The sequence below is a fragment of the Podarcis cretensis genome, assembly GCF_951804945.1.
Source record: "Podarcis cretensis genome assembly, chromosome: 1".
NCBI lineage: Eukaryota > Metazoa > Chordata > Lepidosauria > Squamata > Lacertidae > Podarcis > Podarcis cretensis.
The window spans coordinates 79276822-79289435 of record NC_137170.1 but is presented as its reverse complement, the minus strand read 5'-3'; the positions used below and the strand labels follow the sequence as shown (position 1 = coordinate 79289435).

Sequence of the window (12614 nt, the reverse complement as noted above, 5' to 3'; positions counted from 1 at the left end):
TCAAGCCCAACCCTCTCTCCCTACCATGCTAGCCTTCTATTTGCAGGGAAAAATGACATAGGGGTTCATTCAAAGCGTGATTTCGCCACATACAACCTGACATAGCACAGTCCATTCCACCATCTCATTCCTACCTCATTCTGCTGCATGTGAAGATGTAGCCTGATATCAAGGTCAAAATGGAGCTCTATTAATAAAGCCTGGTAAATAGGCCTGCCTATGTTGCCAGCCCATTGGCAATTTGGTAGAGAAGAGGTGGAGAGCTCTGTCCCTCCTGAAACAGCAACCTGCTTCATTTCGAAACTGGGTGCAGAGGAGGGGGGCTTCCCCCTTCTGGTAGACCTTTTAGTTCTACGTTGATTTACCTAATCCTCTTTTAATGCACACAGCACCTTGTCATCTATGACTAGTGCTTAAATTAAATGCCATTTACTTAGGACAGTTCCCTCATCAAAGTGCTATTTATCCAATACCACTACAGCCTGCATTTTATTTGACATCTGGTAGCATCTGCAATTTCAGCCATGCTGTGCATTCTTGGTTTCAATGGTTTGCTTTATTTTTTATTTTATTTTACTTTATTTTATTTGCAGTTCTGTACCATGGTTCTTACTTAGCTTTTTCATTTTTCAGCTCAAACATCCCCCCTTTGCTTGGCCTCCTTTAAAGTGCAATATTTAAAGTGCAAGATTAGAAAGACCTGGATTCAAATCCCCACTCAACCCTAATAGTCAATTAGTGACCTTGGATAAGTTACCATTTCACCCTAACCTATCTCAAAGGGCAGCTGCATGGATAAAATATGGAAGGGGTGTGTGGAATGACTCCCAAATATGCCACTCAAAGCTCTGTGCAGGCTAACAATGTTAAATAAATGGAATAAATGCATAAATTAATTTTCTTTTGAACAACTATATTAGGAAGCTTATATGTGTGTTTTCTTTTCTATGCTGCCAAGATAAGTTGATAAGGAAAGCATAAAGCTAGAGAAATGAGTTCATCACATCAGGCCCCTCACTAAGAAAGATGTGGCGACTTATGTATTATTCATCGCTTCATTTTAATGAATGGCCTATGGCAAGGATACTGCCTTGTTTAAAAATTATAACTAAAAACCCAGCCATCTGTCTACAAAGTCTCTGAGCATCACATTCACTGCAGCTACCCCATGGCTGAGCAGAAGCCAGATAATTGACCAACCTCTTTTTGTGCTAGGTGCTGCAGGAGCTCAAATCAAAGCAAGCCAAGAGAATGGCAACACCCAATCAGATGGGAGACCCAAGGTCATATATGGCAGAGGAGCTGCAGAGCGAAGATCAAATTCTAATCCCCGGCATGGTAATCCAGTGCCAAGCCTATGCTAGAAAATGTAAACAAATTTAAAACAAACAAACACACACACACACACACCAAAGCAAACATATTGCATAGCTTTCAGAGGCCTGTTTTTCATGGACACATTTTTGTAAAATCACCCTGAGAATGTCCATTTGGATAGGATGGAAGGCAGCTGAACCCTGTGGCTGAACCCAAGTGCTACTTAGGGCGGCAATACTCTCAGGACGGCAATACTCTTTTCACAAGCAGCAGACTAGGAAAAGGAGACTTTATCAGTGAATCCCAACAAAAGCTTTGGATGATGAGTCTGAGACCCTGTACACAATCCTGCCTTAATATTTGGAGTTGACCTACCACAAGGCTCACATCATTTTTATATACTGACAGGGAGATCAGTTACAAACCACTCAGGCCTACAGCGCTGAAATCAAGCTAAGTGAGCAGATTCAGTCCTTCAGGATATGTGGAGATTTGTCGACGATGACAAATTTGTCCTTTGTCAACATACTGTGGTCACCTCTGATTCTGTATATCAGCTGGAATGTGTATCTTGCCCTGTAGTTTAAAAAAAAATAATTGTGTGTGTGTGTGTGTATATATACATAGATAGATACACACATGGATAGACAGACACACACACACACACACACACACACACACACACAAAGAGAGAGAGAAGCTTCATGCAGCTTGATTGGTCCTGGCAGGCTGAGGCTGCCCTCTCCCTCAGAGGAGGTGGAGACTTTGGCCTGAGAATCTGCCACGCTGCTTCCAGCATGTAGGAGGCGGCACAACAAGAGGCTGCCCTGCTGGAGAACAAGGTTGGAGGGCAGGCACTGCTTCTGCAAGGGGAGTGGGAATCTAGAAGGCATTTGCCCAGTCCAGTATCCACATCAAACCGCTGGGCACCAAGATGCTTAAAAACACTTTAAGCCACCCAAGGAGAGGGGAGGGCCACAAGAGTCCCTGCATTTTCACTGGGTTGAAACAGCAGCAGCAGCAGCAGCAGCAGCAGCAGCAAGGTGGTATTACTTTATGTTTCCGCCACGAAGTTTCCAGGGTCACTGGCAGCATTCATAAAGGAGCACCCCTCAAACGCTAAGTCAAAGGTCTCGCTATAGGAAGCCAAGCTGAGGCTGAGGGGCGAGCAGGTGAAAAGGTCACGCGGCCGCTTTGGCGCGTCGCCTCGAGAGGGAGCCCCGCGGCGGGGCTGAGGGGGAAAGTTAAGCCCACGCAGGACCAGAGCGTGGAGCATCCCAGACACGCGCAGAGCACTGCCCTCTTCTTCCCCCCTATTGACCTCACACGCCCCCAAGGCTTCAGTATTGAGCTCCGGGCACTTCCCAGCCGCCCCAGTGCTCGAAAGTCAGGCTAGGCAACGCAGCCAGATACGGGGAGGATACAGAAAGGGGTTCGTGGCCACGCTCCCGAGGGGTGCAGCGGGGCTCCCCAGATGGCTGAGGAGGGCGCTGGGCTCCAGTCAAACTTTCCGGTTGCTCCAAGGGAAAGGGTGGAGATGTAGTAAAGATAAAGGGGGCATGATGCAACAGATCCCAATCCCTCGGGGTGGGGGGTTGGAGATGGAGGGAGGAAGGACGAGCAGGATCTCCCGGGTGGAGTTGGCTGAGAAGACGCCCTCCTCGCGCCGCTCGGTGTCCGCGGCGGAGTTCCCTGCGGGCGCCGCGGCTTTAATCCTGCCGTTTCGCTCTGCATTTGAGCAGGAGGAAAGGACACGCGCGCACTAGGTGGGAGGCTAATCCCTGCCGGGTTGCAACCGGCCGCGCCGCGCCAGCTCCCCATGCAACGGAGGGAGGGACGGAGGGCGGAGAAGGGTTGCAACCCCGGCTGCATTGGCAAACCATTCCCAAGAACGCTCAGCGGAACAATTCCAGGCGCTCATCCGCCCGCCCTTGGGGCTGGAGCGAGGAAGCGTGGGGCAGATGACGATCCCCACAGCCCATCTGGCATCCCAGAGCGGCAAGGGAAGGGGGCGAAAAGGAACCAAGGGCACTCACCGAGCCGTAGGGGCGCTCCGCCTCTGTCGGGAAACAGCCGGGAAAGCACCGATCTGGCTGAGTCTATGGCTGGCTGGCTGGCTGGCTGCTCCCTCGCTCGCTCGCTCTTTCCCTCCCTCGACTCTCTGGCTGTTCCTTTAAGTGGTACAAACCAGGATGTCCGTGCAGTTTCTTTCCCAGCGCCAGCTCGGCACCGCCGCCTCTGGCCGCTGCGAGCAATGGCAGCCACTTTCCCCGCTTGCTGCCACTCTCTCTGGGCTCCGCACAATAGTTTCCAGCCCCAGGAGGGCTCACGTGAAAGCGCCCGCGTCAAAACTCTCCCCGACTTAGTACAGGACTCACTCCTCCCATCACCGGTCCAGCGCTGCTTGCTGCTGTCAGAAGCGGGAGGGGGCCGCCCGCTGACGTCACGACACGCCCGTTCGCGGATGAGGTCAGATTTCGCAGCCTGCGAAAATTACGCACGAGAGAAATAAAAAATCTCGCCGAGGGGGCGGGGGAAAGCAAAGTGAGGGAGAAACTTTGGGCTTCCTAATCGACGCTTTGCATAAAGATCGCCCTTATTTTTCAGAATTCTTTTGGTTTCCCCCTTGCAACCAACGTATTAAGAAAATAAGACGTTGTTTGCAAAAAGGTAGGGAATAAGCCTACGATCATATGGACACTCATTTGGGAGCAAGTCCCCTTGAAATCAGTGGAAATAACTTTATGCATAAGATTAGTCTACATGCATCAATCAGTTACCTGGGATCCTGGAGAATCTAAAGGCCAGTTAAAAGGCAATCTATGTATACTCAGAAGTAAATCCTCTTAATTAATTAAATGGGGCTTACTCCCAGGTAAGTGAAGTCAGGATTCAGCCTAAATACCCCACTCTCAAGACTGCCTTTCCCCCCTAGATAACCGTCTTATGCCCACAGCTGAGGTTGTGTGTGTGCATGCACAGATCGCACACTTCTGAACTAAAGAGAGAAAACAAGGGCGTGTTTCTTGGCAACTATGCATATTTCCAGTGACGTAGCGTGGGGGTGCAGGGGGGCCGGCCGCACCGGGCGCAACATCTGGGGGGGGCGCGCTCGCTGCCTCCGGAGTCGCCGAAGAGCCTTGGGCGCAGGCTGTAGCAGAGCCCCATGTCTCACAGAACCAACGAGCTGTGCGCGCATCCGGGCTGAAGGCGTCTGGCAGGCAGCGGCTCTCAGCACTCACCGCGGTCCCCGTGCGTCAGGGCCGCGGAGGGCGTGCCAGGCAGCCCCTCCTCACAGCCCCGCCGCCGCCGCTGCTCCTGCAGCTGCTGGGCCATGTTGCATTTTCCTCGCCTCTCTGCCCTCCTCCTCCGGGCAAGCGGCAGCGCCAGCGGCAACTCGCCTCAGATCACCTGACATGGACCCCCCGCCGCCGCCGTGGCTACCTTACCGTAAATACCCCAGCCCAGGCAGCAGCAAGAAGAAGCTGGCAGCGGCAGCAGGTTAGGGGTTAGGGGGCGCAAATTACTTGCCTTGCCCCGGGTTAGGGGGCGCAAATTACTTGCCTTGCCCCGGGTGCTAACAACCCACACTACGCCGCTGCATATTTCCCAGAGAATGTGCATATTGCTCAGAAAGTGCATAAAATGCATTAGAGATACGCACATTGGCGATTATGCATATTGGCAAAAGAATGTACAAAATTCACTCAAGATACATACCCCAGCACTTGTTGGGGCTTATACATATTGGCTAGTAGAAATATGCACATTCCCCAGTACCTATTGGATATTGTGCATATTGACTGGGAAATGTGCACAATTCTCTCTTCATGGACAGGTGATGCACACATTCTCCATGCAACTTAGTTAACATGCGCAGTGGTCAATTATTAGGCACTTTATAACAACTCAACTTCCATTACCCCTAACATATACACAGCATCTCAAACTGGCCTTTTGGGCATAACATTTCTAGCGGAAACAAACACACTGTGTAACTCAGTTTTCAGCAGCATGGATCGAGCAAGGGAGGCATCACTGCTTCACCATGTGATGTGCCATCCACCAAGCGCCTGTGTCATCAAAGCACAACCAACTTCCACAGTCCCACTTCCTGAGACAGCAGTTGTGGTTTTCTAGGAACTTGTGTTAGCAGTTTGAGAGCAGATAGAGAACCCGGATGTCTAGATTGTTCAGTCATGTACAATATTTTCTGGACAAATTGCAGCATCCGGAAAGCTCCTGATCTTGTGAAGAATGTGGGGCAGGACAACAGTGCTATTTTGCATATGGACAATTTCCAAAAAGAGAGACTAGTTTGCTTTTCATTTGTCTTGCTGTTTTAGATTGATTGGAAGGCACAAATATATGTTAATATTTACTTAGGTTGTGCATGCACTATACCTTTAAAGCGTGTTTGAAGCACATTTTTCCACTGAAAGGTTTCTGGGCACTGTGGTTTACTCCTCACAGGGTTACAATTCCCAGAACCCTTAGCAAACCACAGTGCCCAGAATTCTTTCAGTGGAAAAATGCTTTAAAGGTCTATAGTGTGCACACTGCCATAATCTCATTTTGCTCAATATTCTCCATCATTAGTCTGCAAAATCTGAGGGCAAGCAAGAAGAAACTGCAAGCTTGGAAACTGCCTTTTTGCTTGAAAGGAGTCCATTCAAAGAGACCCACTTCCTCTTTCACATAGAAGCCAGACTGGTCAGGGCAGCATGTATGACAGTTATTTGAACAGCTGTGGGGTGTCATGTATGCCTGCACACTTAAATGAGGGAGAGGAGAAAATATTTTGGCTGCTTTGATATTCAAAAAGGGTGAAAAAGTAAGGATCAGGAGGCAGGGCTATAAAAATAAGAGATATTCCTGCAATAGTATTCTGTGTCAGCATTCTCTCCTAATGAGTTATCATACTGTCATGAAACATCGTTCTTAGCAGCTTCAACTATTAAATAATACTGCCTATGGGGCTTTTCCGCCCTCCCTCTGAAAACAATGTATAAAGAATTATTCTGTTTGTTTTTAGGAATGTGGGTATTTTCTTTTTAGTGAAGACAAAACTTTAACCTTGTTCACTGCCTAGGATTTACATTAGATAATTCAGCAGAGAGATTTTGAGATGTGAAACTGTTTTGCAGATAGATTTTTTTGGGGGGGATATTTAAGATGAATAAATAGAGAAGACTCCTTGGAAAAGACCCTGATGTTGGGAAAGATGGAGGGCACAAGGAGAAGGGGACGACAGAGGACGAGATGGTTGGACAGTGTTCTTGAAGCTACAAACATGAGTTTGACCAAACTGCGGGAGGCAGTGGAAGACAGGAGTGCCTGGCGTGCTCTGGTCCATGGGGTCATGAAGAGTCGGACACGACTAAATGACTAAACAACAACAACAAACAGGGAAGACAAGAATGAATTATTTTGTACAGTGCAAGGGACAAGAAGAGCTCGAGTAGGAAAAGTAGGACGAGGCTCACAACAGGATTACACATTTTTAAAAGGCAGAGAAAAACCACTCAGCATAAAGCAATGTGGGTACATTAATGATTGTACAGCAATAGGAGCAGATAGGCCATACTACACCAAAGTGTGAGGCAATTTCTTTGAAATCAGGGCACACTGTTACACTTCACCGATTTCCCCCCATAATGAAGCAATGGGCTATTAGCCAATTAACTTGCATGTATCACATCCTTGACAGATATATGTGCAGGCAAAATCTTTGACCATAAGAGAACATTGTTTAGAGTTAGAAGAATCAAACCTCTTTCCTAGCACCCCCACACTGCTGACTCTGCTGTTGCACCTGCAGCTCTCACTGGTACAGTAAGAACATTGCTGTTTGCAGGTGATAAATCACATTTCAAGTAATGTAGGAAAGCAATTATTTTTGCAGAGAATGGGGGGGGGGGGAATCACCTCCCTCCTCCCTTACCACAACAGTGACACTAGTTTTGTATTCTAGTTCAGTAGCTTGAGAACCATTCTGATATGTGAAGCAGGAAGCAGTGTGGCTGTAAGGGATAGCCTTCTAAACAGGGAATGGGGCAATGTTTTGCTTCCTAGGAACCCACAATATTGTTATATGGGTTGCATCCCAATTCTTTACTGCTGCATGTGCATTTTTTGAGCATATTGATTGGGGAACTACACTGCAAAATTCAGAAAAGTGTGCTTTTAGAAGGATGGCTGCATTTTTGTTCTTGTCTTGCTTTGGAAAGTATGGATTCAGTGGGTTCACCTTACAACAGGAACTGAATTGAATTTCTTCCCCAGCACTACTCAGAAGGAAATCCTATTGAATTCAGCTTTCGGAAGGAATTCTCAAGGTTTGAAAAAGATTTGTTGGAAAATAATGAAAAATTATTAACAAAAATGTATAAACTACTATTGGAATGGGAAACAAAAGATGTTAAAGATGTTAAAGATGTAATGGTAAAATGGGGAATAATATCCCACTCAAGGACATAATGTCCCACTCAAGTCATGGGAAAAGCTGTGGAAGAAGGATCTAAAATTTACTGCATGTAGTTCGTTAAAGGAAAACTATAAGAAAATGATGTACCATTGGTACCTAACCCCAGTTAAGATTGCAAAGATGTATAAAAATTGCACCAAAACATGTTAGAAATGTAAAGATAAAGATGGTACCTTTATGCATATGTGGTGGACTTGTAGAAGGGCAAAAGACTTATGGGAAATGATTTATAATGAGTTTAAAAATGTTTAAGATAACCTTTTAAAAAAAACCCAGAAGCCTTTTCGCTTGGAATAGTGGGGGAAGAGATACCAAGGAATCTGAAGAGACTGTTTATATATGCTACCACGGCCGCTAGAATGTTGTTTGCCCAAAAATGGAAAGAAGGTACACCGACGAAGCAAGAATGGACAACGAAGATGATATTATGCCAAAATGGCAAAACGTACTGTGAAGATCAGGCAACAAGATGAGAAGAAATTTACACAAGATTGAATAAAATTTATAGAATATGTTAAAGAACACTGTAAATATGTTAAAACATTAGCAGGGTTGTTGTAACATTTATGATGGGATAAATTTGAACAATTTATTTATTAATAAGGTTTGAAACTTATAGAGGAAAAATAATGATATGTAAGATTATGACTGATTGAATTTAGAAGCCAGGGCGGGGGGCGGGGGGGGCGGGGAGGAAGTCAAACAAGATGAATTTGATGAACAATGGAATGTAAAAATGTTGTTATCAAATTTTTTGGAATTTATTTTTTTAAAAAAGGAAATCCTATTGAATTCAATTGAGTTTACTCCCAGGTTAGTGGGATTAGGACTGCAGCCCATGCTGCTAAAAGCAGCTAACTCAGATAGCTGCCTATAGGACAGAAGTTTCACTTCTCTTTTTATCTAGGTTTAAAAAATTATGTAACGGAATAATTCATGTTCAGCCAACATCAGGCTTTTACCAAGGTTTCCTGTTCAAAACAAAAGTGAATTATTTTCTCCCCTTCTTTAGACAAGAATAAGAGAAACAGACTGCATGCTAAGATACAATTCCATACAAAAAGATGAAACAAATTAAATTTCATGATTTAAATAATGTGACCAGCAACTGTGCTTAATATCATCAATGCAGGAGAATACCAGACTTCCATGCACACCCATATCAGGCCAGTGGATTCCCTGGAATCTACAGCATGCTGTCAGTATCAATTTAGAACAAGAAAAACATGCAGTGGACCCATTTTGTATTGGCTTTTATACTGAGGAATTGCTTTCCTCAAAAGCCATGTGTTCAAGGGCATTTTCTTTCAATTCCTCTCCCTGTCTTTTCTTCTTCCCTATTTTGCACATTGAGAAAAGCTGAGAGCACTCACCTGTGGCTCATTGCGTAGGAGGTCTAAGTACCATGGGGGCGGGGTGATAAAACCTCCCCACTCACTTTGGGGGTGGTTCTAGGGCAGGAAACTTGCACTAGTTGGTCTAGGCAGAGCACTGGTTTTCAGCTGGCAGGTCAAATATGCAGGGGGCGATAAAGAAATGGATCCCAAAGTGCATGCTTGGGTTAAAGGTGAATTTATGTCTAAAAACACTGAAGACTACTCATCTTACGCACACATACCAGAGCAACATTACAGTTTCAAGCACCACAAACACCTAATTTTAAAAACATTTTACTGTGGTCTATAAAGTATTGCTGATCTCTTTTAAAAAATAAACTGCAACACTTGTTTTTTTGCATGTTTTCCCCACAGCTTCATCGGTTACAGCAGCAAAAGGGTTAATTCTCCTCTCCTCTCCCCCTTTAATTTGGTATAGCTTTTCAAGAAGCAGTTGCCAAGCACAGTCCAACCTGTGAGTTAAAGGAAGGAGAGAAAGTCTAATCTGCTCAGGTCTTATCTTGGGGCTAAAATACTTTACGTTCTTTATTGCAGACTGATTGATGGGGTTGTCTTGGCCAAGAAACCAGCCTAGCTCAGGCAAGGTTCCATTTTCTTCGCATGTATAAAATCTGGAGCTGTGCTGCTTCCCCCTAGTGTACATCAGGCTGCATTACAAGCCCAGTTTATGGACTTTAAAAATTTACATGGCTAATATAAGTGACTTAAGTTCTTATGCACTACTTACGGTAATTTATGGACTGGACAGGTTAGAACCAGTTACCCCATGCTCCAGTGACCTCAGATCTAGAGTGGTGCAATGTGCTCAGCACCAGACTACCTGGGAAAGTGTTCTGGAAGCTGCAGGATGCGGCTGGTAGGGTTGTAAACAAGTGAACCTGTTTGCCACATTCAGAACCACATAATACTGCTTCTGAGGGTACAGTTGTACCTTGGTTCTCAAACTTAATCCATTCCGGAAGTCTGTTCCAAAACCATGGTGCACTTTCCCATAGAAAGTAATGCAAAATGGATTAATCCCTTCCAGACTTCTAAAAGCAATCCCTAAAACAGCAATTTAACATGAATTTTACTATCTAACAAGAGCACTGATCCATAAAATGAAACCAATAAACGATGTACTGAAGTCACACAATCAATCAATCAGGAGCTGAACTGGGTTCCACACAGTCACAAAAACAAAACAAAAGGAGCCGCAAAAACAAAAGCGCGAAATAAATGGACAGACCTCAGCATAACACTCAAAACGGAAGTGTGGCACTCAAATCAGAAGCATAACACTCAAAACTGAGCATGTTCGGCTTCCGAAAAAAGTTCGCAAACCAGAACACTTCTGGGTTTGCAGTGTTTGGGTTCCAAGTTGTTTGAGTACCAAGGCGTTTGACAACCAAGGTACCACTGTACTGTTCGCTGCCTATATGCTATTGGGGCCCAGTTAAAGGTTGTCTTGCTAACTTACTCAGCCCTGAATGCCTTGGGTCTCAAGTATCTGAAGTAGCAACAGTCCAACTTATGATCTGCTGGGGAGACTGTCTGTACCATCTATCTCCTTAGATAACTGGACCGAGGCGGGTTGGGACTTCTGATTCTTTTAGATTTGTCAGCAGCCTTCAACATGGTTGATCACGATCTTTTGGACCACTTGCCTTGCCGATGTGGGGATTCAGGGCACAGTCCGACAATGGCTGCGTTCCTTTATCTCAGGTCGGGAACAGAGGGTGGCGCTAGAGAAGATATCGTTGCGGCACCCCTTGGTGTGTGGAGTGCCACAGGGCGCAATCCTTTCCCCAATGCTTTTTAACATCTTTATGTGCCCCCTTGCCCAGATTGTCCAGAGTTTCGGGCTGGGTTGTCATCAGTATGCTGATGACACCCAACTCTATCTGTTGATGGACGGCCATCCTGAGTCGGCCCCTGACACACTGACCAGAGGTCTGGAAGCTGTGACTGGATGGCTGCATGGGAGCCGGTTGAAGTTAAACACTTCAACAATAGAGGTCCTATGGCTGGGTCGGGATGGCATGGGGTTGGGGGGCCAACTCCCATCTCTTGCAGGGGCTCAACTTGTGCCAGTGCTTCTGTGAACAGTTTGGGTGTAACCTTCGACGCCTCCCTCTCCATGGAGGCGCAGGTTGCAGCTGCTGCAAAGGTGGCATTTTTCCATCTCCGCTGTATCAAACAGTTGGTCCTTTACCTTTCCCGCCCTGATCTGGCCACAGTGATCTATGCGACGGTCACCTCCAGGCTTGATTACTGTAATTCGCTCTATGCAGGGCTGCCCTTGAAGTTGTCCCAGAAACTCCAACGGGTGCAGAATGCCACGGCGAGGCACTTATGGGGTCCTCGTCATGGGACCACATTCACCCAGTGCTTTTCCAGCTGCACTGGCTCCCGGTGGAGTACAGGGTCAGGTTTAAGGTGCTGGTTTTGACCTTTAAAGCCCTTTGCCGCCTGGGACTCTCGTACCTAAGGGACCACCTCTCCTGGTATGCCCTGTGGAGGACCTTAAGGTCCATAAGTAGCAACACTCTAGAGGTCCTGGGCCCTAAGGAAGTCAGATTAGCCTCAACCAGGGCCAGGGCCCTTTTAACACTGGCTCCAGCCTGGTGGAATGCTATGTCTCATGAGACCAGGGCCCTGCGGGATCTGATTTCTTTCCGCAGGCCCTGTAAGACAGAGTTGTTCTGCCTGGCCTTGGAATCAGCCTGCCCCTTTCCTTCCCTTCTGTGATGGAACCCCCTATTTGGGGACTTCCCTGGCTTTTTTCTGGCCCACATAGGACCAGTCTGGATAGTTGGCCTTGGTGAAGATTTTACGTTTTCTCCCCCCAGTTTTTGATCTGGGCTTCCACTGAAATGAGGCTGCATTTTAAGTTGTATTTTAATCAGTTGTTTTTATACCTGATGTTAGCCACCCTGAGCCCGGTCTTGGCCGAGGAGGGCAGGGTATAAATTATTAATTATTATTATTATTATTATTATTATTATTATTATTATTATTATTATTACCAGCCTGACACTGAGCATAGCAGCAGCATGTCCCTGAAGGTCCAGAGGGCATAGGTACTGAGAGGTGAGGGTTGCTGAAACCTATCCTCCTCAAACAGCCACGCATCCCACACTTACTGTTAAGTTGTGGGTTGACATAGCAGACGACACAGCGATTTCTCCAAGTAGCTCTTTATTTTTGTAAGCTGGAATAGAACTGACTGCAAACAGCTCAGCCGGCCTGCTTTTATAGGCAGCCGGCTGTCAACATTGTAACAACAACAGCCCCGAGTTCCCGCCTAAAATAACTGACGTGGACCTGAGGGAAAACTATCTACAGACCTGAGTGAAAACTATATACAGTATCCCCCTGCTGGCCCAGGGTGAAACTTCACTACATAACACCTACAACCAGTGACAATGTGA

General features: G+C 46.3%; 1 protein-coding gene across 2 annotated transcripts in view; it reads right to left on the bottom strand.

The window, feature by feature from the left end:
* The window catches only part of SLC25A22 (solute carrier family 25 member 22), a gene marked incomplete at both ends in the record, with an annotated part of 70214 nt that extends 66513 nt beyond the window's left edge, over positions 1-3701 (bottom strand). Inside the window, one exon of one of the 2 annotated variants that reach the window (XM_079971137.1) lies at positions 3354-3701. The remainder of the gene's footprint in view (positions 1-3353) is intronic. The other variant, XM_079971135.1, reaches the window with a different exon arrangement.
* Between the last annotated feature and the right edge of the window lie 8913 nt (positions 3702-12614).